This window comes from Tripterygium wilfordii, chromosome 23 (assembly GCF_013401445.1).
Source record: "Tripterygium wilfordii isolate XIE 37 chromosome 23, ASM1340144v1, whole genome shotgun sequence".
In the NCBI taxonomy this organism is placed as follows: domain Eukaryota; kingdom Viridiplantae; phylum Streptophyta; class Magnoliopsida; order Celastrales; family Celastraceae; genus Tripterygium; species Tripterygium wilfordii.
This window is the reverse complement of record NC_052254.1, coordinates 6,287,880-6,312,993: the sequence shown is the minus strand read 5'-3', so window position 1 is coordinate 6,312,993 and position 25,114 is coordinate 6,287,880. Positions and strand designations below refer to the sequence as shown.

At 36.2% G+C, this 25,114-nt stretch overlaps 1 long non-coding RNA gene across 1 annotated transcript; it reads right to left on the bottom strand.

The window, feature by feature from the left end:
- Window positions 1-22,995: 22,995 nt before the first annotated feature.
- Window positions 22,996-25,017, bottom strand: LOC119993650. The gene is made up of 3 exons (XR_005466554.1): window positions 24,729-25,017; window positions 24,524-24,587; window positions 22,996-23,314 (listed from the first exon to the last, which is right to left on the bottom strand). It is a non-coding gene; the product is annotated as an uncharacterized LOC119993650 (long non-coding RNA).
- Between the last annotated feature and the right edge of the window lie 97 nt (window positions 25,018-25,114).

Below are 25,114 nucleotides of genomic sequence, written 5' to 3'. Positions count from 1 at the left end.
TGTCCCCATTGCTTCTACTACTTTAACTTCTTTTTTCCATGTACTTTGTTCTCCTTCAATATTTCTATATTCGCTCTGCTTTTCTTGACTTTCCTCTACCTATTTGAAACTCTTGTTGTATACAGGCTCATAGCATTATCCAGTTCTTGTGAAACCACTAGGACCAGTTATGTTCCCAACTTGCTCCACTTAATAGTTCCGCATAACCATTCAATTGCCTCTAGATGTAATTGGAGTAGGAGGCAAATTGGAGAGTCTCGTCTCCTATTTCTTTGTAGGTTAATGGACTGTCCATCATACATGATTCAAGAATTAGTTCTAGGTAGTGTTTGAGGTCCCGCATTTAGTCATGAGCATTGGAGCTCTAGGATGCCAAGAAAAATCTTATGTTCACAACCTTCCACTAAGGATATTTGTGAGTTTCTTTGAACCATTCTTAGGGTTACTTTTCTAGAGTATTGAGCTGCATATTCAGTTTATCTAGTGAAGAATTCAGGTCGTGCATGGCTTTGCAATATTGGACCTGAGTGTGACTTAATTTTCCAACATTGTTGCATTATGCATGAAGATTTATTTGGACCATGTATAAGTTGAAATTTACTCAAGATTACTTCTAGTAGGTGTCTCTAACATTGGAGGGAAGAAATGAATCAATTTGATTTGGAAGGAAAAAGTGCAGAGCCAAAAGGCTTGGAAGAGAATGAGCCACATCAATTTTTACCTAAGATGGACCACCATGTGGGACCAACCTTGTACTCTCTACCAGAAAAGGTATGTTCTTTGTTTGGCTACATTTGATGAAGATTTTGAGTTACATGGAAGACTTAATTGGTGCAACTAACATGGCCTATGTTGGAGATATTATGGAGATTTCTTTGGAGCCAAAATTAATGGACAATATTGAGTAGTGCATGTCATTCTATGGTCAGAATTTAAGGAGTACTTTGATGGACCATATTTGAAGATTGATTTTAATCTAATGGTTAACATATGAAGTTCCAAATCTCTCTCATTGGAGACAAGCCCCAACGGCTACATGTTGTGTGACTAAGATTTTATGAAGTTATATCTTTCAAAGTCCAATAGTAGAAGCTACGTGGATGGTTAAGAAGAAGATTTGAAGAATATCCAATGATCAAGATTGAAGGAGAGTGTTTCTCTTAGAAGGGGTCTTTCTCTCATTGAAAACTTGGAGAAGTTATTGTGAAACTTTAAAAGACTACTCACTCTCATCTTTAACAAGCATTCAAGCCTACTTTATCCATTGATTCAAGCTTCTACCCGAGCCATACTCAAGGCTTTCTCATCAATTTGTTTTTACAAAGAGAGGGTGCTTCTCTACTTAGGCTCTACTTGTGATTTATCAAAACGCCTATTCCTCTTCACCATATATCCTACCCGTGATGTTGTATTTGAAATACTTGAGTATTCTTCACTGAAGTAACTTATTTCTACCTTCTCACCCATTTGGAAACACTTTGTGAAAGTCCCCTTGTTAGGGTATTGTAAACCTTGGAAGTTTGAGGGAGTTCTTAGAAACCCTTGGTGTATTGAGTTTTGTGGAGCTCTTAGCAAAACCACACCTTAGTTGAGTTGGAAAAGTCCTAGGTTGGTGAACGTCTGTATTGGATGTAGGAGAATGGTCTCTGAACCACTCTAAAATCAATTGTGTTGTCTTTGATTGTATGCTTGTTTACTTACTTTCAAAACTTGACTTTTGTCATTGTGGACCTTGCATCAAAACTTTATTTTCTACCTTTTTGTATTGAGCATGTGTGTGAGGTTATCTATATGCTTAGTGGAGATCCTTTGGATCACTAGGGTGAATACTTGATAGCTTTACTTGCCTTGTCATTGAACTTGTATAAAAAATCTACAATTACTTGTCACTCACAACCAAGCTGACTTTTGGTGTGATTCTTACCTCCATTTTGATATATATTGTTCATTATAGTGTTATTAGCTTGCACATCAAATTTTGTTGTATTTGGAGTTAATTTACTAGATGAATCAAAGTCTATCGGATTCTAGGTCTAGAATTATGCATTTGGTGATTGTTCCTAAATTGGTGACATTAGGTTGCTTAGACATTTAATTTGACATATCATATATTGTGTGAGTGACTTGGCATCATTTTTAATACCCTATGGTTTGAGCCCTAGTAAATCCGTGAGCATACTTGTCATTTTGGTGAAATTTGCATCTAAGTTAAATTGTGTTCTGAGTGTCGTTTTGGTGTATTAACTTGATTATCTTGACATTCCCTACATTTGGTATCACATACTTGCATTGATTGATATTGATTACGAAAATCACTAGAGACCAACCTTGAGTATGAATTGATTTTTGGTGATTATTTATTTAAATTGGACTAGGGGATTCCCATTTGAAATTTGGGGATACAATTCAACCACCTCCTGTGTTAGCCAAGATCCCTCAAACTACCCCTTATCGATTCTTTACGAGACCTACCCTTGGTTAAACATTGACTCTCAGTATGGCCTTTACAACAACACGAGTCCCCTTAGGCACTTGTATCTTTTTCTAGATGGGTCCCTTGGTCACATTCGCAATCTCTAAAGATTGAAAAGAGCTTAGTATTCCCTCTATTGGTGCATCAATATGGGGGTAGTATACGACTAGCCACTAGAGAGTCATTCTGGCTCTTTACAGTGTATACCTTTCCTCTATGCACGAACTTGACCATCCTGTGGAGGGATGATGGAATTGCCTAATCCTCGTGAATCCATGGCCTCCCCAACACGTAGTTCTAACTAAGTCGGATATCCATGACTATGACCGTGATGGAGAAGGTTATGTTGGCTATTTCAATCATAATTTCTATTTTTCCAAGCGCTTTCTTCTAAATCCCATTGAAGGTTTTCATAGTCATAGTTGACCAACGTAAAGCAGACATGTGAATTGGTAATTTATCAAATATGTCATTGGGAAGCACATTCAAGGATGATCTATTGTCAACCAGAATGCTAGCTAACTCAAATCCATGGCATATAGAAAAAAATAAGCAGAGCTTGGTTATGTCTTAGATAATTCGATTAGGATTTCATCATCCAAGAAGGAGGTGAGATTGGAGGCCATGATGTTTTCTACCAACCCGTCGAAGGACTTCACAGGTATCTTCTCTCTAACATATGCCTTTTTAAGCATCTCCAATAGGACCCTTCTATGAGCTTATGATTAAACACATGGTCAAAATCTTGGACTAACAATGCTCAGACATGCCTTAATCTCTTCTTTTATAACTTCTCTCGGATTCTATAGTTCTACAAACTGCCCCGAGTGTGATGTTGCTTCTCTCATTTTCTCTTTCCCTTTCTCTGTTTTTCATTTATTTGTCCTCATTGCTTCTTCTGCTTTAACTTATTCTTTTCATGTTATTTTGTTCTCCCTCAGTCTTTCTATATTAATTCCGCTTTTCTTCACTTTCCTCTGCCTATTTAGAACTCATGTTGTATTCGGGCACATAGCATCGTCCAGTCCTTATGAAACCACTAGGAATAGTTATGTTCATGGCTTGCTCCGTTTGATAGTTCCAGGACCGCTCTGTTGTCTCTGGCTATAATTGAAGTGAGAGGTCGAATAATCAATTGTTCCCAAATGAATCTGGACTTCAGAGGTTCGATGTTGAGTGGTCCTCTCGGGATACTCGCCACTAAAAACGAGAGTAGAAGCTCCACAAGACTAGAATTCGATTGCATTTACCCCTCCATCTTGGTGATTGGGCAGGGGATTTTTGTTGACATTTGGCTTAGAAAACTAACTAAAGTCTGGAGGCCCATCGTTACTCAAATGCTGTACTTTTCTCTTCAAACTTCGGCACTATTAAATTGAATGTCCGACCATGTTGTTGTGGTACTAACACGAAGCATTAGGATTACAGGCTCAACCGAAAAGAGGTTTTAGAACTCTACTTCGGAGGCGAACAATCACTTTGGCATTCACTAGCTATGGGCAAAGTTCTATATAGAAAATGGGAATATGAGCAAAGTATTAAAGTTCTCTCCTAGACCTGGGGTTATTATTTTAGAAGTTTTGCTATGGTGCTACTAGTTAATTTTGTGGTTGTGGTTGATAAGCTGGTGGTGATAGTGTTTAGTATGTGATTTAAGGTAGTCTAGGCTAATAAAGGGTTAAGGTGCTTTCGCTAGCAACCCAGCACTTTCACTTCCTTCTTCTTGGTTATCGTAGCCTTCCCAGTTGCACTGGTCATGAGGTTCTTTTTATTGTGGCATTCCACACTCTCTCTTGACTTGATCACCTTGTTTCTGGCCATCATGCTAGCATAAGAGTCGGATAAAGTTTCTAGAAAGATTTACATCAATTGGAACTTAAGGAATGGAGGCGTCAACTGGGAGACCAAGTGTAGTACTTGAATTTTGTTCGGGTCAATTTTTCATTAAGTATTTTTTTCCCTTCTGTACATATATATACATTATGTGATTTATATTGGTTCAATTTATACATTCAATTTTCTCTTAATTAAAGTCAAAGTAAAAAATCTAAAGCCCTTTCAATTTTAGACAAACCCAATTCCTTTTTTTCTTTTAAGCAAAAAATACCGAAAGCCCAAACCTCAAACCAAGCCCAATTCTCAAACAACAATACCCAAAACTCAATTCTTAAACCAAGTTCAATTCACAAACCCAAACCTAAGCCCAAGCCGAACCCACAAAGCCCACAACCCAAACCCTAAAATTTTGTCTAACCCAAGAGAATAAAAAAAGGGAGGCAGGTTGGAAATAAATGGGGCGCAGGCAGCAGCTACAGTAAGAAAGAAGATAAGAAAAACGTGAGAGAAGGAGAAATAAGAGAGAAAGAAGAAAGGAAGAAGGGAGAGTTTTATTGGTTTCAAGTGGGTGTCTCCTCTTCTGAGATTCTGTCTCCACATAGAGGAGATGCTCTTTCCATTTGTATCCGCCTTGGGACAAGTCTATTTAATACCATTTCTGAGAGATAATGCGTATGTTGTAGAGGTTTTCTATTGATTTTTTTTGTTATTCTGAAATACCTACTGGTCCATGGAATACCTATATATGTTGCGTCATTGTGCTCCATTTTAGCTTGAATTAAGGTTGAGATGAGACAAGAAAAGGGGTAGAAGAAAATCCAAGTTTGCTACGGTGTGGTTGTTAGGGAGAAGATAGGTGATTGGGTTAAGCTAAAGGAATTGGACTATGTTATCAAATGAGAAAAATAGATTTGCTCTCTTTTTGGACCGTGCTTCATGTTCACTTGGGCCAACATTTGATCTTGATCCAATATTCATTTTTTGGGCTTCTCTCTTCTTATGCCAATATTTGTTCTTTTATCCAGCATTCATATTTGGGCTTTCTATCATTTGTGCCAATATCTGGTTTTTGTCCAATATTTGTTGTTTTTTTTTCCCTCTTTTAGACCAACATTTAATTCAATAGATTTGGACACATTTGGTTATATATATATATATATATTTTTTATTTTTCTAAAATCGAGATAGCTGCCGTCCCAAATAAAAATGATTTCGACCTCCCATTTGAGAAATGATGATTTTAATCGAAATGATTATTGTCAAATTTGAAAGTGGGACATCAAAATAATTTTTCAAAAAACACTTTTTTTTAACAAAAGTTTGTGAACTCTTTCTTCAAGGTATTTTATACTCATGCAGGAGGAGTTTTCAAAATAATTTTTCAAAAATATACATTTTTACAAAAGTTTATAAGCTTCTTCTTCGTGGTATTATGTACCCATGTAGAAGGAGTTTCCAAAATATTTTCAATAAATTTTCAAAAAACCAAAAATTATTTTGGAAACTCCTCCTACACGGGTACATAATACCACATGAGCGGATGTTGTAGGGTGCTAACACCTTCTTTATACTCAATTAACCCCGAACCCAATTTTTTAATAGTAGGCCGGTATTTAAAAAGGTGGTCAATTGCCCCCCAATAACAATTGGTGGCGACTTCTTGGGGTTTAATGGTTTGTTCATTTTGTAGCATTTCATGGACATTTGTTGTATATAGATCTGGGCAACAGTATGGCAAAGGTTTGGTTGGTAAAACCTCTCGCACACATTGTGCACCTTTCTACCACACGTACACACATAGCCCCCCACCCAGGCTTCACTTTGGATAGGAAAGGATGAACTATTACCTTCGTGGCATTCTGTCCCCGCATAAGCAGTTGGTATAGTCTCACTGGCTAAACTCCCTCAATGCGTTGAGGGAGGAACTTTGTTACCTTACGGGACTACGTGGTACCTTGCCAGGACCTCGAGAGATTAGATAGAACCTTCATCGTACAATTTAGTGCTAGAACACCGAGAGGACATCTCTTACCCTTACTGTTACTCTCTCCATATTATTTTTGTCACATTTTATTTATTTATTGTTACCCGCTATATTGCCAAAATTTTCGTGTACTTCACTATACTTGATGACTGTTACTGACCACATTTGTTTCTTTGTGTTTTTTTTTTTCTATTTCACCATCCATACATATAGGCACGGACTCGCGGTTTGGTATCAGTATTATTGACATCACTTCTTTTAAAAAAAAAGGGAAAAAAATGACATTGTTTTTGAAAAATGACATTAATAGAAGGTTGTTTGTTACAATATTATTTTCAAACCACAAAGTCCAATAGAAAAAATTTATATCATGCACATGTGCATACCTATACATACATGTCATAGAAAAAAAAAGAAACAAGAAATAAAAAAGATAATAATGGTGAATGATGACCAACTAATAAACATTTTGTTCTCGTTACAGAAAATACATACATCATTGATCACCACAACCCATATTACCCACACCATACATGCTTGAGAACTAAAGTCATGGATGAGATGAATCAAAAAATGATACAGATGCAAGAATAAATGGAACGAGACAGATTGGCCCATGAGCAAATGGCAGTTAAGATGAGGGATCAAATAGAATCTTTGATTCGATAGCTGGCTGCGAAAGGGAAAGAGTTAATGGAAGAGCCTAGCTCTTTGAAGAAGCCATTGACCCAAAAGACCCCCTTTGGTATCCTAAGGACACCTCTGAACAATAACAACAGCCAACCAATGCACCACCTATTTATCCATGGGATCCACAAAAACTTTATGCCAACCTCTTCTACCAATCCTACTAGTACTCTACCTGTCCAGGCATTCCCATATGACAACGTGTACCATTCTAGGCTGCTCGTTCCAAGTCCGCGACTGACTTTCAACAACAAGGAATTTGAAAAGAAGAAAACTACATCACCAATGACAGAGGATCCACTAGAGGCTGTTAAAAAGTTAGAGAACAAGTTACGTTTCATTGATGGATTTGAGACATCCAAAGTGCTATACCCACAAAGTTTAAGCCTGGTGAAAGACCTGAAAATGCCAACAAAGTTCAAGATGCCAGATTTCCAAACATATGATGGAAGAAGAATGCCACTAGATCACCTTACCATGTATTGTTGGCGTATGCACCCATATCTTGACAATGAAAAGTTGCTAATCTATTGCTTTCAAGACAGTCTTGATGAGTCTTCAAGAAGATGGTTTAATAGTCTGGATCTAGCAAAAGTTAGCACTTGGGAAGGATTTGGCAGAGTCTCTCATGGCTAAATACAGGCACAACCAAGATGCAACACCCACCAAATTCTACTTGCAGAACACTATAATGAGGGAAAGAGAAGACTTCAGAGAATATGCCATACAGTGGACGAAGCTATCAGCACAAATAGTCCCCACCATACCTGAGAAAGAACTTGTCAATTTATTCATATGATTTTTAAAATAATAATAATAATAACAAAACAAAAAAAAAAGTAAATGGGTGAGGGCTGTGATGCGCCCTCACCCGATGCTCTTTTAAAAGAAAAGCTTAAAGCTTCGCTTCTTTTCTCTAACCACATACTCACACAGTAGAGGCTTTATCGAACGAAGCTCCAGCGAGTTTTCTGGCCAGCAAGGGTGCTCCAAAGTTGAAACCTGCACACACTTCATTGTTTACAAAAAGAGAAGGATTAAGGTAAATTCTTGGCTCTAGGGTTAGGAGTTAAATGGGTTTTGGGGCTTTTGATCCAATGAGAGTTTTATTTGTCCAATAACTCAAAATTAGGTTCTAATATTCTTATATTACTATATTCTTAAAATACACATATATTTTGCACGCAATGAAAATCTATCGAGTTTCAATTCCATTTGTCATATCATTCATTTTTTTGTTTCCTCTTCTAATATCATCAGCTTCTCCCCAAAACCAAAATTGATGACAACAAGAGTGATGAACTTGATGAACCAGACTTTGACACACTTATTAGTCATGTTGAACTTGACCATGACACTGATGAAGAATATGGCATCTCATCAGAATTATTAAGGCAAATCAATCAAGAAGGAAAGGTTGAATTGCTGCAAAAGTACAAAGATGGTGGTTGCATGGTCTTACCAATGACATGCCGACTCTTGATACAGATATAGTGGTCCACCATTTGTCGCTAATACCAGAATATACTTCAGTAAATCAGAAATCGAAGAGAATGAAGCCAGAATTATTGTTGGGAGTAAGGGTTGATATTAAAAAATAATTTGATGTTGAATTTTTGGCAGTGGCCCACTACTCCAAAAAAAAGAGAGAGAAAAGGAAAAAAAAAGTGTCATTCCAGCTCCAAAGAAAGATAGAAGGATCAAAGTATACGTCGACTACCACGATCTCAACAGGGTTGAAATCCCATCTCTCCGGGTTGCCATAGAAGCTGGTTGTCAATGCAGGATACGAGAAAATGAACTTGATCGAAGAACAGAGAATGGAAGCACTTGCAAAGGTCAATCATATCAGAGATGTATGATGAAAGCAAGTGACAAGAAAGTTCACCCCCGAAATTTTGAAGAAGGTGATTTGGTATTGAAAAGAATTCTCCCCCCCCCCCTCAAAAGAATTATTGTGGGAAATGGACAAAGAAGCTAACATCATGTACACCAAACACAAGTAGGATAACCACACCACACAAGATCCTAACTTCGCCCACCGACATCCCTATGTAAATCGGGATCCTAAACAGCCCAACGACATCATCGCATGGTGCTTCAAGCACATATGGAATCCTAACTCGAGCCACCGGCATTTCCGTACTCATAGGAACCCTAAATGGCCCAACGGCATTCCACATTTCACATCAATCACAACTAGGAGATATATGGGTTCATACTCGACATCTACTATGCAACTACAATGCATGTCCAACATGCTTATACAATAGGGTATATATATGCAACCTACATATATATATTACTACATGATGCATGTTCAAGAGTAATTCATGCTCAATGAAAGATTGAACAAGTAGGGTATGCAATATAACTCAAATCATACAACGAAGAGATCATAAAGTGGAGTTGCTCTCCCTTAGATGCAATTATGGCGAGAACGAATCATAATGAACAATGAGAAAGATAAATGTTCTTAATAGGAAAACATATTCAAAGAGAATAGCAAAGGGTGGAATTTCCCTACCTCGCACTTCAAAAACTAGTTATGTAAACCAATACTCAACCTTGAATTCTCCGGCCTCAATCAACCTATTATTCGGTAAGCCCATCCTCCAATCAATACAAAACAACTTCCATTTCATAAATCTAACACAAATTAACCCAATAAATCAAGAAACCATTACCTTCTCTTACCCAAAACTCTCCAAGTTGTTGAACTTCACCTACTCAAGCCTACTACTCCAATCAACATTAGAATCTAGAAATACAACCATAAATAAGTTTAAATCAACCTATTAAATCACTAATTTCAGCTAATTTAAAGATTTTCCCCCAAATCTACAAAACCCATAAAACCCTAGAATCCCAAATCACCCAATCTCTAGATATTAGCTTTTAGGTTTAAGAAAACTTACCAAGGTTGTAGAGACAAGTAAAATGAAGGGATTCAAGCTTCCTTTAGGCCTCAAATGATGTAGGAACTCATGGATTTGAATTTGGATTCAAACCTTGAAAGATTAGTACAAAGAGAGAAATTTAAGAATATGTAAGCTAGAGAGAAAAGTCATTAATCCAACTTGAAACAACTTGAAAGAGGACAATCTTACCTTGGTTGATGATCTTAGATTGATGAGAGGGAGGAAATTTGAGAGAAAATGGGGTTTAGGGTTTGTTTAGGTCGGGTATTTTAAGAGAAATTGCGAAATGGGTGTTTTAAAACCATTCTCAGCTGTTTTTTTGAAAGAGGTGTCTGGACACCTTGGAGGGCTGTCCGGACACCTCTACCTATTTGGTAGGTCTGCACCATTTTGTTGGACTAAGACTTAGTGTCTAGGTCAACATTGTGTTTTTGATGATTGTGTATGATTGTATACTAAAATGTGTGTGAGCATGCTTGACTTGAACATATCCTAAAATGCTAGAAAACATGCTTAAATGGTTATTTGGTTAATTGTTTAAAATCTTAATTGTGCATATACACTTAAATGAAGGCTTATGCATATCTCTATGTGAATTTGATATCTATATATTTTTGAGATAGTGCTGGAAATTAAGTTTTGAAAACAAACATACATGGACTAAGTTAGGGCATTAATCTTCTAATAATCATAATTTATCTTAACCAACTTAGGTCCAAATGACTTGAAACTTGAACCACATGCACATAAAGGTCTAATATATGTTCTAGGACTATAATCATGATAAATTAAGTGCATCACATATATATTTGGTCATATGCTTAAATTCCGCCAAAACTAGGTTTTACCTAATTTTGTGCATATGTGTTCTTTGTGAACGTGGTGAACCAAATGAACTCCGATTTAAATGAAATTTCGTGTGCATCTTAGTTTCATCACTATGAACATATTTGACTTAGTAAAGTTCAAGATAAAAGGTCATTTACACTGAGTTTGCAAAATAACATTGAATTTACACTTAGAATTTATCGGTTTCACTATTAGTGACTTATTTGCTTGGTTGAGTGACCAAACGATTTCCGATTGTTATGAAATTTTATATGGACATTCTAATATATATAAAATGATTTATCATGCAGTAATATGAATTTTCTGGGTTGTTTTTCTAATGTAATTAACCTATGCGCTGTATATGAAGCTCTTTGAGCTTACATGCAATTGGGGAGTTCTACCTCCTATTTCTTTGTAGGTTAATCATCATGAGGATGTTATATCACTCAGAATTCAGTTTGCTCAAGTGAATTGAAGTCCGGTTTTCAAGTATGAGCTTGGATCTCTAGAAAAACCAAGAAAAACCTATGTTCATCAACCTTCCACTAAGGTATTTTGATTGATGTTTGGAATTAGCCTTGGAACTGTATAATATAGATATATTGGTGCTGTCAAATTCAGAGTTTGAAGTCAAGATTCAGACATGGACATTAAATGTTACACAAGGTGTCCGATTTAAGCAATATATGCCATATGAAGACATTTGTGCATGAAGGCTATACGGACCAAGTATATGAAGTCTAGAGCAGTTGAAATTAATTGATTTAATGTTCTAGAAGATGTCTCAAGCTTTGGAAAATGTCTCTACACATTTGAAATCAAGAGACCAAGCTTGCTTAAAGATTGCAGGAAATGTTAAAGAGCTCATTTGAATTCAAGAGAGATACATGTTTAAATTTGCTTGGCTATGAAGTTGCCAACAAGGACTTTTCAAGAATGTTATTGCAAGCACGTGTGAAGGGTCAGCCTTGCTATTGGGACATATTTGGTCACGTGAAGGATCTCTTATCTTCATCAAACAAGATCTTGCACATGCTTCCTTTATTGAGGTCAATGATCAGATTTTTGTGAGAAGACAATTGATGAAGCTAAAGGACAAATGCAATGGTTGAAATTTGTAAGAGATGAGAAAGTATATTTTGCAACTAGACAAGACTTAGATTATGAAGATATTCTTGAAGACTACAAGCTCCAATGGTACACTAATCTATGGCTGAGATTGAATTGTTTTGAATTATGAATGGATCAGATTACAACAAGACTTGAAGGGTTAAGATGACCATTTAAAAGGTGAATCCAATGGTTGTGCATAAGACCATATTCTTGCTTGCAATTTTTGACTTAAAAGAAGATCTTACTTGATTTTTGGAGTCAAAGATGGTTGCAAGTTGCTACACATTTTGTAGGAAATCATTGGAGATACCAAGGCCAAGATTTGGTGTAAGATGACAAAATTGTTGGAGATACCAAGGTCAAGATTTGGTGCAAGTTTGATCAAATTGTCAAAGATGGCTGCAAGTGCACATGACAACTCAAATCTTGGAAAGTTAGACTTGGAAAATGATGCAAGTGCAACGGCTACATATTGCAAGGTTGAGATTTAATGATCTATTCATTCAATGGCCAAGATCTGCACATGTAATTGAAGGTCGAGATTTGAAGATAGAAAAAGATCCAATGGTGGAAATCATAAGAGCTTGGTAAATTATAAAGAGGGGTTCTTCCTCATTCCAACTTGGAGAAGCCAAAATTACATTGAAGAAATTCTTGCTCTCAAAGCTTTCAAGCTAGTTTGTGTCATTGAATCCAAGCTTCTACCCAAGCCACTCTAAAGGCTTTCTCACTATTTTGCTTTTGCAAAGAGAGAGTGCTTCTCATTTGGCTTCTTATTTTCAGATTCGAAAATCCTCATTATTCTTCATTTTCTATCCAACCCGTGAGGTGATATTGTGATTCTTGAGTGTTCCTCAACCCCATTTGCTTAGTGCAAACCTTGAGTGAACCATTTATACCGAACACTTGTAAAAGTCCCTTCATTGGGCAAAAACCTTGTTGAGGTTGAGTTTAAGGGAGTGCTTGAAACCCTTGGTTGTAAAGTTTGAAGATTATCTTGAAATCTTCAGTTTTAAGGGTGACCTAAAAACCCTTGTGAGTTTTGTGGAGCTCTTGAGAAAACCACATCCTTAGTGGAGGTTGGAAAATCCTAGGTTGGTGAACCTAGGTAGTAGATGTAGGAGAAGAGTCTCCGAACTACTATAAATTGCTGTGTGGACTTTCTTGATTGCATTGCTTGCTTGTTGATTGATTAAGTGTTTTGATTGCAGAATTTTCTGAACCACTAGTCTGTCCGTGCACTGTTCACATAGCTAAACTTTGAATTTTAATCTGAATTTTTGATATAGTATTCATTAGGGTGTTGTGATACTGCATACCAAATTTCATTGAATTCTGACTTGATTTGCTAGGTGAAATTTGAGTTGTAAAATCTGTGCGCAGTGTGTTGTTTAAAAAATCTGTTTTTGCAATTCCTTGATTATTTGATAATTGATCATTCACCATATTGTATCACATCTTGCATTGAAATAAATATTGATTAAGATAATCATTAGAGTCCAAATTTGTGTGCTAATTGTTAATTGACATTGATTTCCTTTTAAATTATAAAAAGAGATTCCTATCGGAATTTGGGGACACAATTCACCCCCCCCCCTCTTGTGTTAAGTACGATCCATCACATTTTACTCTGGCTATCCAAACATATTTAAAAAGCTGTCCAGACAGTCACACTTGTAACCCAATTTTCTAGTTTTTAAACCACTTGTATACTCCCAACTCACTCGGTATTTTCCCAACTCACTCGGTATTTTTTTCTAATGGTTTTATATCTATATACTCAACACACATTGATCCTACCTAGTTTCTAAAAGAAAAAGAAGTTCGGGGTATTACATCACTAGTGTTCCAGGTGTGGCTATTCGACAATTGGTATATGAATTTTATGTAAATTTGACAGTCAATGATAACCATTGTGTAGCATATGTTCATGGTAAGCAATTCTTTTTCAACCCAAGAAGGGTTTCATCTATATTAAGCTTACCCGAACTACTGAAGAAACTTAGTTTTAAATTTAGGGATTTTGGAACCTCAAATGCGAGTACTGTGTGGCTTGATTGGAGAATTGTGGTGGAGACTCTGACTGGGAATGTTAGTGATGAACCGAATAAGAATGTTATTTTATATGTTGATTTAATGCAGCCTATAGACTGTTATCCCGGATTGTGATCAGGAATGTGATACCTGTGACTCAACTCTCCACTGTCAATGCAAAATCTTGCTATTTGATGTATGCAATAGTCTGTGATATAGATTTTTGTATGGCCAGTACTATTTATGATCACATTGTCAGGGTAAAGTTGGACAACAAACCTGATGAGGTGCTGCCATTTGGGATGCTGATTACCACTTTATGTCTTGCTGAAAATGTGGAAAAGGAGCTGGGTGATGTGCAAGAAAGAAGGAAGGCAACTCTTAACAAATTCTGGTTTGAGAGAAGTGAGGTGTAGCTCATCAGACAGCAACAAAAAACTTATGGTACAACTGAGGAATCTCGAGTTCATAACACTGAAGAGGGGAATGATGGTGCAGGTCGTGGTAGTTTGGAAGAGAGATTGGAAGCTGTTGAGGAGAGAGTGGTTGATTTGGGATTTAAGGTTGAGCAAGTTGGAATTCTACAGGGGCAGGTGGTAACTGGGCTTGAGCATCTTGAGTCAACTGTTGAGTCACTTCAGATGAGTATTGGAACGCATATGCATGAGATGAATGAGGCTCAGTAGAGATTTGAAGCTCAACAGAAGGAAATGTTTGACATGATTCTTGATTGGACCTTACCCTGATTTTATTTGGTTGATAAACTGATGTTCTGACTAGGTGTAGTGATACTCTGACTTGTTATTTTGGAGGAGTGGAAGCTCTTGTTATTTTATTATGTTGGTTCGGTTAGATGGAGTTAGGATTAGTCTTATGATGGATGCCTATTTTTGAGACTTTGTGATATATAACATGATCAACACATGTTTTGTTTGAACCTGGCCTTTATCTAGCTTATGTTTTTTTTTCTTGAAGCTTATTCTTGTTGCATTGAACTTAATTGTGATTGTATTATGATGACTTTAGTTTGAATCCAGTTTATATTGATCTTATGCATTCTTGAGCCTTCCTTAGCCAATTTTCTTGTTTCCAATAAAGTCCTTCTAATTTATTGAATGAGAAGAAGTAAAGTTGGTGGACATGCGAGCATATGGCTATATGTTATGGGTTCATAAGAGAGTAAAAACTACCTGATGAAGACCAAGATTCTCATATATTTCAAGGAGATTGATATCTACTAGTATTATGAAACGTTTACAATTATCAAGTTATTAATAGAATATTTAGTTTCCTAGTTTGTTAATAATTGCCAAATATGAGGCTGAATTATAGGGTTAAGTTATATTATTTCTAGAAATAGGTATATAATTATTATTAGTATTAGTTTTGCTTGAAAAGCTATATAAGCCGTGGCTTTGTAGTTAGGAGGTATCAAACAAATTAATAAAAAAACTTGAGATTAATTCTTTCCCTCTTGTTTTCTTACGCAAGTTCGAGCAAGGGAAACCCTAGGTTTCATCATTGGTGATTTCATTGAGAGGCTCCTTTGAATGGCAACCGACGAGGAACAACTCGATTCATTGGAGAATAAGCTACAGGCTTTACGCCCGGAGTTTCAAACTAGAACTCGAGACATTCAACAATTGTTGGCTCACTTTGAAGAGGAGATCACTGCTAGCTACAAGGGACGACATCGACGTAAGAGTACCCACAGTAAAACCCGTCGTCACTCCCATGCCAGTTATTCTGGATCATCATATGATTCTCCAGTTCACTCTTCGTCAAGGAAAAAAGAGTTAAAAACTGACACTGCAATTGTCGATGTCGAGATCGCGGTGATCTCAACAAAGCATCTCAAAAAAGACAATAGCGTGGATTCCAACAAAGGTGATCATCCCAGCGATGTTAGCCAACCAAGGTCTACGTCGGATACATCAGAACAAGCATCAACTGAAGGTGAGGAGGATGATCTGAATAAATCATCGACCTCTATTTTCGATGAAAAAAAAGAGGAAGACTTGAACGTGAATTCTATTGATGTGGGAATAGATGAATTATCGGTTCCAATATTCGATGATTATCCGGATGAAGGAGATCTGTTGCTTCAAGAAGAGATCAAAGAAGAAATATTGGAGGAAAAATCAGACATTACTCAATTAGCAAATCCTAACAATATTATGGTGCTTTTTGAATATGTTGATTTTGTCATTCCCAACTGGTTTAGCAAGGTCAAAAATCCTTCAGTCTCTTTGATAGTTGAAGTTGAGGGTTCAATGAAGTATTGGTTGGAGACATGCTTCTTCACATCAATGATGTTATTCTCGACAAGGTTTTCTCTAATAAGGGAAGGCCGGTGCAGTTTCCTGATTTTGTCTTTGAGGACAAAGATGCTTTGAAGGGGATGGGAATGATGAAGACCAAGATTCTCATATATTTCAAGGAGATTGATATCTACTAGTATTATGAAACGTTTACAATTATCAAGTTATTAATAGAATATTTAGTTTCCTAGTTTGTTAATAATTGCCAAATATGAGGCTGAATTATAGGGTTAAGTTATATTATTTGTAGGAATATGTATATAATTATTATTAGTATTAGTTTTGCTTGACAAGCTATATAAGCCGTGGCTTTGTAGTTAGGAGGTATCAAACAAATTAATAAAAAAACTTGAGATTAATTCTTTCCCTCTTGTTTTCTTACGCAAGTTCGAGCAAGGGAAACCCTAGGTTTCATCACTACCCTTAAACACTTGAGTGAAAATTTGCTTCTATATATTATGTGAGTACCTTTGTGAGGGTGTGTGAAAATAAATGTGTAAACTAGAGTAGTTGTGAGGAGAGTTTAGGTTGTGCAATTCTCTACCGGACGTCAATGTTGCATTGCATCAATGAGAAAGTACTTGTGATGTCGACTTTTAATTGAAGTTTTCAAATGATACTTAATGTGGTTTTTCAATTTTTCTTGATTGCTTGCTTGAGGACAAGCAAGGTTTAAGTTTGGGGGATTTTGTTAGGTGTAAAATACACTTATTTTTCTAGGCTTAAAGTTGCTATTTTTCTATGTTGATTAGTGCAAAATACTGCCCATATTGGTGTTTATATGAACAGGTGCTGCTAGACAAGAAAGCTGACACTGGACAAACTTTGTAACCTGTTGCGGTTGCAGAATGCGGGAATCAATCTTGCATGTTTAAGTTGCTAACGTGGCATATATAGCTTGGCCATCTTAGGGTTTGTTAAAAATATATAAGCAGTATTATGCTAGAGAAAAAAGGGGACTTTTGGCTGCACGGTTGAAGACTGAAAATTGAATAGAGAGAGATGGCAAGAAGAGGAGGCACATCAAGCTTGGTAGTCCAAATCCTTCGGCAAACCTCAATTCTGCCATTGATTCGAACATTGATAATGAGTATTTTTGTGGTTTTTATTATGATTATGTGTAACTTAATTCTTTTCTAGCAAGGGTTTGGTAAGTTCTTCTACCAAAAACCTTGTGAATAGATTTGATTGACATTCAGACTAAGTTTAATTCTTTGACCTCTAGATTGATTGCTTATTTCCTATTGTTATGCATGTAATAACCCGAACTTCTTTTCTTGTAAAAATTAGGTAGGACCAACATGTGTTGAGTGTATAGGTATATTTAAAACCATTAGAAATAAAAACCAAGTGAATTGGGAGTATACAAGTGGTTTAAGAACTGAAAATTTGGGTTACAGGTGTAAGCTTTAATAAAATGGCACAGATCTGCCAAATAGGCAGAGGTGTCCGGACAGCCTTCTATAGGGTGTCTGGACACCTCTTTAAAAATCAATCCGTGAATTATTTTAAAAACATCCATTTTGCGATTTCTCTTAAAATATCCGACCTAAACAAACCCTAAACCCCATTTTCTCTCAAATTTCCTCCCTCCTATCAATCTAAGATCATCAACCAAGGTAAGATTGTCCTCTTTCAAGTTGTTTCAAGTTTTATTCATGACTTCTCTCTCTAGCTTACATATTCTTAAATTCCCCTCTTTGTTCTAATCTTTCAAGGTTTGAACCCAAACTCAAATCCATGAGTTCCTACATCATTTGAGGCCTAAAGGAAGCTTGAATCTCTTCCTTCTACTTGTTTCTACAACCTTGGTAAGTTTTCTTAAACCTAAAAGCTAGTATTTAGAGATTGAGTGATTTGGGATTCTAGGGTTTTATAGGTTTTGTAGATTTGGGGAAAATCTTTAAATTAGATGAAATTAGTGATTTAATAGGTTGATTTAGACTTATTTATGGTTGTATTGCTAGATTCTTTTGTTGATTGGAGTAGCAAGCTTGAGTAGGTGAAGTTCAAGAACTTGGAAAGTTTTGGGTAAGAGAAGGTAATGGGTTCTTGATTTATTGGAATAATTTGTATTAGATATGTGAAATTGAAGTTGTTTGTATATTGATTGAAGGATGGGCTTATCGAATAATAGGTTGGTTGAGCCCGGGAAAATTTAAGGTTGAGTATTGGTTTACATAGTTAATTTTTGGAGTGCGAGGTAGGGAAATTCCACCCTTTGCTATTCTCTTTGAATATGTCTTCCTATTAAGAACGTTTATCTTTCTCATTGTTCATTATAAATTGTTCTTGCCTTAATTGCACCTAAGGGAGAACAACCTCACTTTGTGATTTCTTTGTGGTATAATTTGAGTTATATTGCATACCCTACTTGTTCAATCTTCCATTGAGCATGAATTATTCCTGAACATGCATCATGTAGTATATATATATATATGTAGGTTGTATCTATATCCTATTGCATAGCCATGTTGGATATGCATTGTAGTTGCATGGTAGATGTCGGGTATGTACTCGTATATCTCCTAGTTGTGATTTATGTGGAATCTGGAATGTCGTTGGGCCGTTCAGGGTTCCTATAAGTACGGGAATGCTGGTGGGCCGAGTCAGGATTCCATATGTGTTCGAAACACCATGCGATGATGTCGTTGCGCTATTCAGGGTCCTGATATGTGTAGGGATGCTGGTGGGCCAAGTTAGGATCTCATATGGTGTGGTTATCTACTTGTGTTTTGGTGTATATGATGTTAGCTATCATATTGTTGCATTTGTGCATTTCTTTAGTATTTCAGCCTTATATGATTCATTTACTATTTATTATTCCCTACTGGGCCTTTCGCTCACCCTTTTCTTTCTCCTATTCCCTCCTCGCAAGTGAGTCTAGTTCTGGTACCAGGGTCACAGATCAGGAGGAGGGTGCGTGACATGGATGGACCCCTGGAGAGTGATAGGACTAGATGGTTCTAAACTTTGATTATGTTATTACTATTTTATCGTACTTATTTTCTTCGTTGGGACATATTGTGTGGTATTCCTATTTGATGGTGGGATGGACGGTTGGGAGGGTGCTCCGTGTTATCGGGACTCCCGAACCAGATTTGTGGACTTTGTGTCCTAATGATTTCTTATGTTTGTGGGATTGCTACTTGTGTTGGTTGTTGATTATACACGTATTGGTGTGTGGAGAAATTATGTGTGATTGTTAGGTGGCCTGAGGCCCTGCTTAGATGTGAAAATTGATTGAGGATATGATTTGTTAGATGGCCTGAGGCCCTGCTTAGACTTGAGAATTTAACTGTATTATGAATTGTTAGATGGTAGGAGGCCCTGCCTAGGTTGTGAATATATTTGTGATATTGCTGCGTGTTTACTCCAGGTTGGCATCCTCCGTATTATAGGGAGGTGCTGTCGAAATTTTCGATGATGTGATGATTGAATTAATTATGGTTTGAATTAGACAGTACCAAAAGTAACGCATTCCGGGTTGGGGCGTTACAATGCATGCCTGATCAATATCATAATTTTAGGAATTGTTAGCTGAACATATTTGGCTAACCATGACCCGGTGTTTGACAAAGTAACAAGAACTTGCGTAAGATCCAAGTCTTTGGGAACATAGGACATAGTTGATTGGGTAATAGACCATTATCCTAGATTGTGCAATTGTCGATTAGAAAGAAAGATCAAGCAGAGTTGATTAGAAAGAAAGATCAGCTCAAATGCACACCAATTGAGTGAATTAAGGATTGATATTGCCTAAGTGCTCAATATTTTCACATTTCAGGTGTCGAGGCATGCATTGAAGAAAAAAGGGAGCCAAATCGAGTTGACATCAAATGATTTCAGAGATAGAATTTTTCGGTCGATCAGACTTTTTCATCACTTATTAAATTTTGAAGACAAACCTTTTCGATTGATCTAAAAATTTCCCGATAGATCGAAACACTATTCACAACATTATGCAGATTTGGTGAAAAAACCCCCAAACTCAAGAGGGTCTGACCCAAAACAACCCCAACTACTTAGCTAAACGACACGAGGGTTTTAGGGGGTATAAAAGGGTAGAGATATAGTTTTATCTCATTCTTGGAGGCTAAGGATTGAAGACGCACAAGGGGACAGCCATTGGGGGGCTACTAGAAGTTGACGGGGATCCGGGGGTTAGCGCCCCCGCAAATTATTTTTAGGGTTATTTACAACATTACACCTATTTAACGCATAAAATAACCTTAAACGTTAGCATAAATTATTGAAGTTGATGCAACAAAAGACCATACACAAAATGAGATAATATCTATTAAAGTTGTGCCCAACAAGAATTTTAAGGAATAAAAATCATCTATTACTGAATCTAAATTGACTTTCTCAACAAATTCTCATTCAATGTAAGGAACCATGCAAGCTGCAAGAGCCTAGTCACGTAGCCATATTCCATAACCAATCAAGACATCAATTGATCAGTAAATCAATAATTCAATTCAATAGAAAATGAGGCTAAGAGCCTAAGATTACCCACTATCGTAACTCGCCCATAGCCCTAAAATTAGCAAATTAGGTATTTCATATTTCGACAATTGGACACTTACCAAGAGAGTGAGATACTGAGAGTTGAGACTTGAAAGTTGAAATGAAGAAACGAGGTTGTAATTGTGAACTAGCAAAGAAACAATTACTCGATTAGACTAAGGCATGATTCGTGCGCATGGTGCAGAGCCAAGTAGCCAATCACTAGACGAATTCGCACAAGACGAGAAAATTGGAAAGAGCTGTGATTGTGAAGGACTAAGATGGTCATGGGCCTTAGTTTATGGAGATATGTTAGTTGGGCAGTGGGCTTTAGTTTTACAAACAATTCATAAGTGTATGGGTAATGGCCAATGGGCCTATACCTTTTAGGCTTTTCTTTGTGTAATTGTATATGTGATTTTTATTTGTGTGTATGTATATATGCTAATATGCATATCAACAGATGAGTAAACCTATATATATATATATATATATATGCATAAGTATATATATATATTTTTTAAATCTGCATTGGGCTACAGCCCAGTGTAGTCCCACCCCTCCTCCTCCCTTGCTTGTATAAGAATGAGGTTTTCTCTATTTATTTCCTTTTCTTTTGGATTTACGACTGTTATTGATTCTCTTATTATGTATTTGAACTCTATGAAGATCTAATGGAGTCCCACCTATTGAGTAAACTTGATTTGTGATTCTTGATTCCTCTTTCTTGTTGATTATTTATGGATGTTCTTAATGCCTTTAGATGCTTAATCACCATCTAAATGATATTTTGCGTACATTTGAGTACTTTTTTATAGCTATTGCGTTGCCTGAACACAAAATGAGTTGTCTAAATAATAAATTTTTTGGAATAATGTTGTGCAATTAATTAATGCTCTTTTGAAAAACTTTTCCATGTTTGAGAAGGAGTATAAGCAACTTTAATATTAACAGTTCAACCACTAATTTTTTCTTGAATTGTAGGCAGCAAATTAATTGATGATGCTTAAGATGGAAGAATTGATAGAGACTATCTATTTTGTTGAATATTGATTGAGAAGATGATAAGACTATTGGTTGTTTTTGGACTTTCCCATCAAGGGTTTAAGACATGTTTGTCTTTTACAAATTATTGATAGAGATGATGGGGTAAGCTAGAGTACGGCAGAGTTGGTAGAAGACGCCCTATCATAACCTCCATACAAAGCTGCATAGCCATTGTAAATGTTGTTCAACTCTTGAAGCAAATCATATCTTACACTAGCCCATGAATTTTGCCCTTCATCCATTAGTAATAAGTTAGCAATAGCAAAAAAACCAAAATTTCCGTCTATAATAATATTTGTGACACATCTAATAAATGGTCAAACTCTTTTAAAATGTAATGTAATCCCGCAAATGAAACAAAACCTCTAAGTTCTCCGAATATCTACGGTTTGAAATCATATTGCACTACATTGATACTCTTCTCCAAAGAAGGTTTCATATCTGTGAATTGTCTCTCTAATAGATTATGAATGACTAACCATACATACTCAAATTGATTACTCCTTTTTAAAAGGTTGTCAACTTTATTTTTTTGGTTGTAAACGAATCATCCTAAAAAAAGAACCATCCTAAAAAAAGATACACGACCATGAATTATAAGAATTAACATAAAAAATATTTATATAATTTATAAACAAATTAATATTACCTCAAATGAACTGCTTGATAAACGATCTTCTACCCATTTTCTGATTTGGTTATCAATGACGAATTTTATGCACTCATTCCCTCACTTGCTTGACTGGCCTCTTGATATATAAAACGAAAAGATAAAGGTGAATAGCTAAATGACTTTCAAACCTATCGCTTAAAACATGTCATCTCAAACATGTATTGAGTCATTCAAACATGTATCAAAATTATTGTTGCAATGCATGTTTGCAGCAATTCAGAACAATAATGCATGTTTGCTACAAATAATTCACATCAGCTATTTCTCTAAAAAGACATATTTATAGGAATTCCAAGAAAAAGAATTATTGCTACACACATCTTTGAAAGATGGAGAATCTTCACCTTTTTAGGTGAATTGACGTAAAGTATTAAATAATGTTTAAAAAAAGAGAATAAAAGTGAGTTATTAAAGGTAAATCAAGGTAAATTTTGGGTATGCATGGAGTAATGTGAATCAGAAATCAAGATAATTTATCATATCAAAAATCAAGGTGGTTTTGTAATAAAAAACAGTCACACCCCGTTTTGGGTGAGGTCGTGAGATAGGAAAAACACATATACAAATTAGACAAACGTGGCGCAACTTTATAGAACAATGAGCGCCAGCCTGCACAACAATAAACAATTGTCCTAAAGAGGACTCCAATGGCATTAAACCTCCATAACACAATTTAATACTATCATACTAATTAAGACCTCAATGGTCCATATCGTAGCGGAAACAAAACAATAGCTCAAGTCAGAGGTGATTGAGTCATACATGACATTCAACAATTTAAACGTCTAACCATCCTAAATAAAAGTAAGGAAATAGACATCTAGTAAACACAGGCTCCACCGCACTGTCATGCCTCCGGCATTCGATCTTGAACATTTTCCTGACCTGAGGGGGGAAAAGGAAAACAAAGAAAAGGATGGCATGAGCGAAAGGCCCAGTAGGGAACTAAAAATAGAACGAAAAGGAACGAGGTATAAAAATACAATACCAGAAGGAACCGTACTAGATTCAGACCCCTATAAAGATTTACAGCGCTCAAAGTGCCAAGAGAGTATAAACATGGCACATAACAACAATGAATATGGATAAATGGTTACGGTACAATATCCAATATGCATCAATGAATGCAATTTACAACATATATATACACTTAAAATATTGTATATATATTTAAAACGACAAGTGCAACAATTGAGGCACACCGAACGCCGAAGCACTCGTTGACCAAGTGTATACAAGTACACGTAAGGTCACAATCACACACAAGGGATGATCCATTTAAGGAAAGTGTACTCCCAAACAACAAGGATATCGGGACACCTAAACCGGTAGTGGGTTGTACACCCCACACTGAACAATGTGATACAAGAACAACACAACCAACAATTGTCCACAAAACTTCGCTCAATATATGCCACATTACAATACAGTTCAAAACATTTACCAATGATGTAATTTTTATATCATTACAAGAATTTACTTTAACAGCAACAGTAGTTGTACCCAAAACAACTTACAATACAATTTTTTAAAATCCCATCTTGCGGTCCAATAAACTCGGGATCCTCCTATGAGTCGCACAATGTCCAGGCCGAAACCCCGCCGTCACTCTCGACCCCTCATTCATTGAACTCCACAAGGGTGTAAAATATGTAAATTATTGGTTTTGAATACATTTACAATTTTCCTCTTTAATGCATTAAAAGAATTTGATGCAATTAAAAGTATTTATGCAATATCTTTGTTACCAAAAATTCATAGTAAAACATGATGGATGCAAGACGGTCCACGCCCACAACAATGGCTTAAGCCACAACAACATGTCCATGGAGGAAGACAAAGAATGATAGAGGCTAACAATTATCCATGGACAACAATCAAACAATTGTAAGGACAAGGAATTTAAGAATTTAGGAAGTTCCTACAATAATTCAATACAAGGCATAAAAGAATTATCAAAGAGAATAGAAATTTTCCTAAAAGGATTAAATACAAGATATACAAAAGAATTATTAAAGAGGGTGATAGTTTCCCTACAATGAATTAACACAAGACATAGAAAGAATTATCAAGGAGGGTAGAAGTTTCCCCTACCTCTTATAGATACAAACTTCATCAGCTTAAGGAATATGCGTCAAATATTATCCAATGAGCCAACCTAATGATAAAATAACATATTATGACTTAATTTATCAAGTCTACAACAATTTAACAAAACCCCAAATTGGGTCAATAACCTTAGATTCAATCTTCACTAATCCTAACCAAAAATTCAATTACAAGATTATAGAAATCTTACCCAAGTTCCAAGGGACACAATAAAGAGATTTTTAATGTTAAATCCTCATTTGTTGCACCCCAAGAAAGATCAAGAGAGAGGTTCAAATCCCTTGCTTTAAGAACCAAAAGAAGACAAGGTGTTTAGTTGGAATTTGGGAGTGGCTGGCGGCAGTAGGCTGGATGAAAGTGGCTTGTCGGAGGTGGCTGGTTGGCGTGGAAGGCTGCTTGGTGTGAAGCGGAGGGGAGAAAAATGGTGAAGAAAACAAAAGAGGAAGAAGGAATAAAAGCAAAACCTGTTTCACGATATTTGACCTTTTTTTTTTTCAGATTTTATTCCCAAAAATCTGCTTTGTCAAAGGACCATTCTGTCCTTAAGTTCCCAGAATTTACAGTTGTGCCATCAGC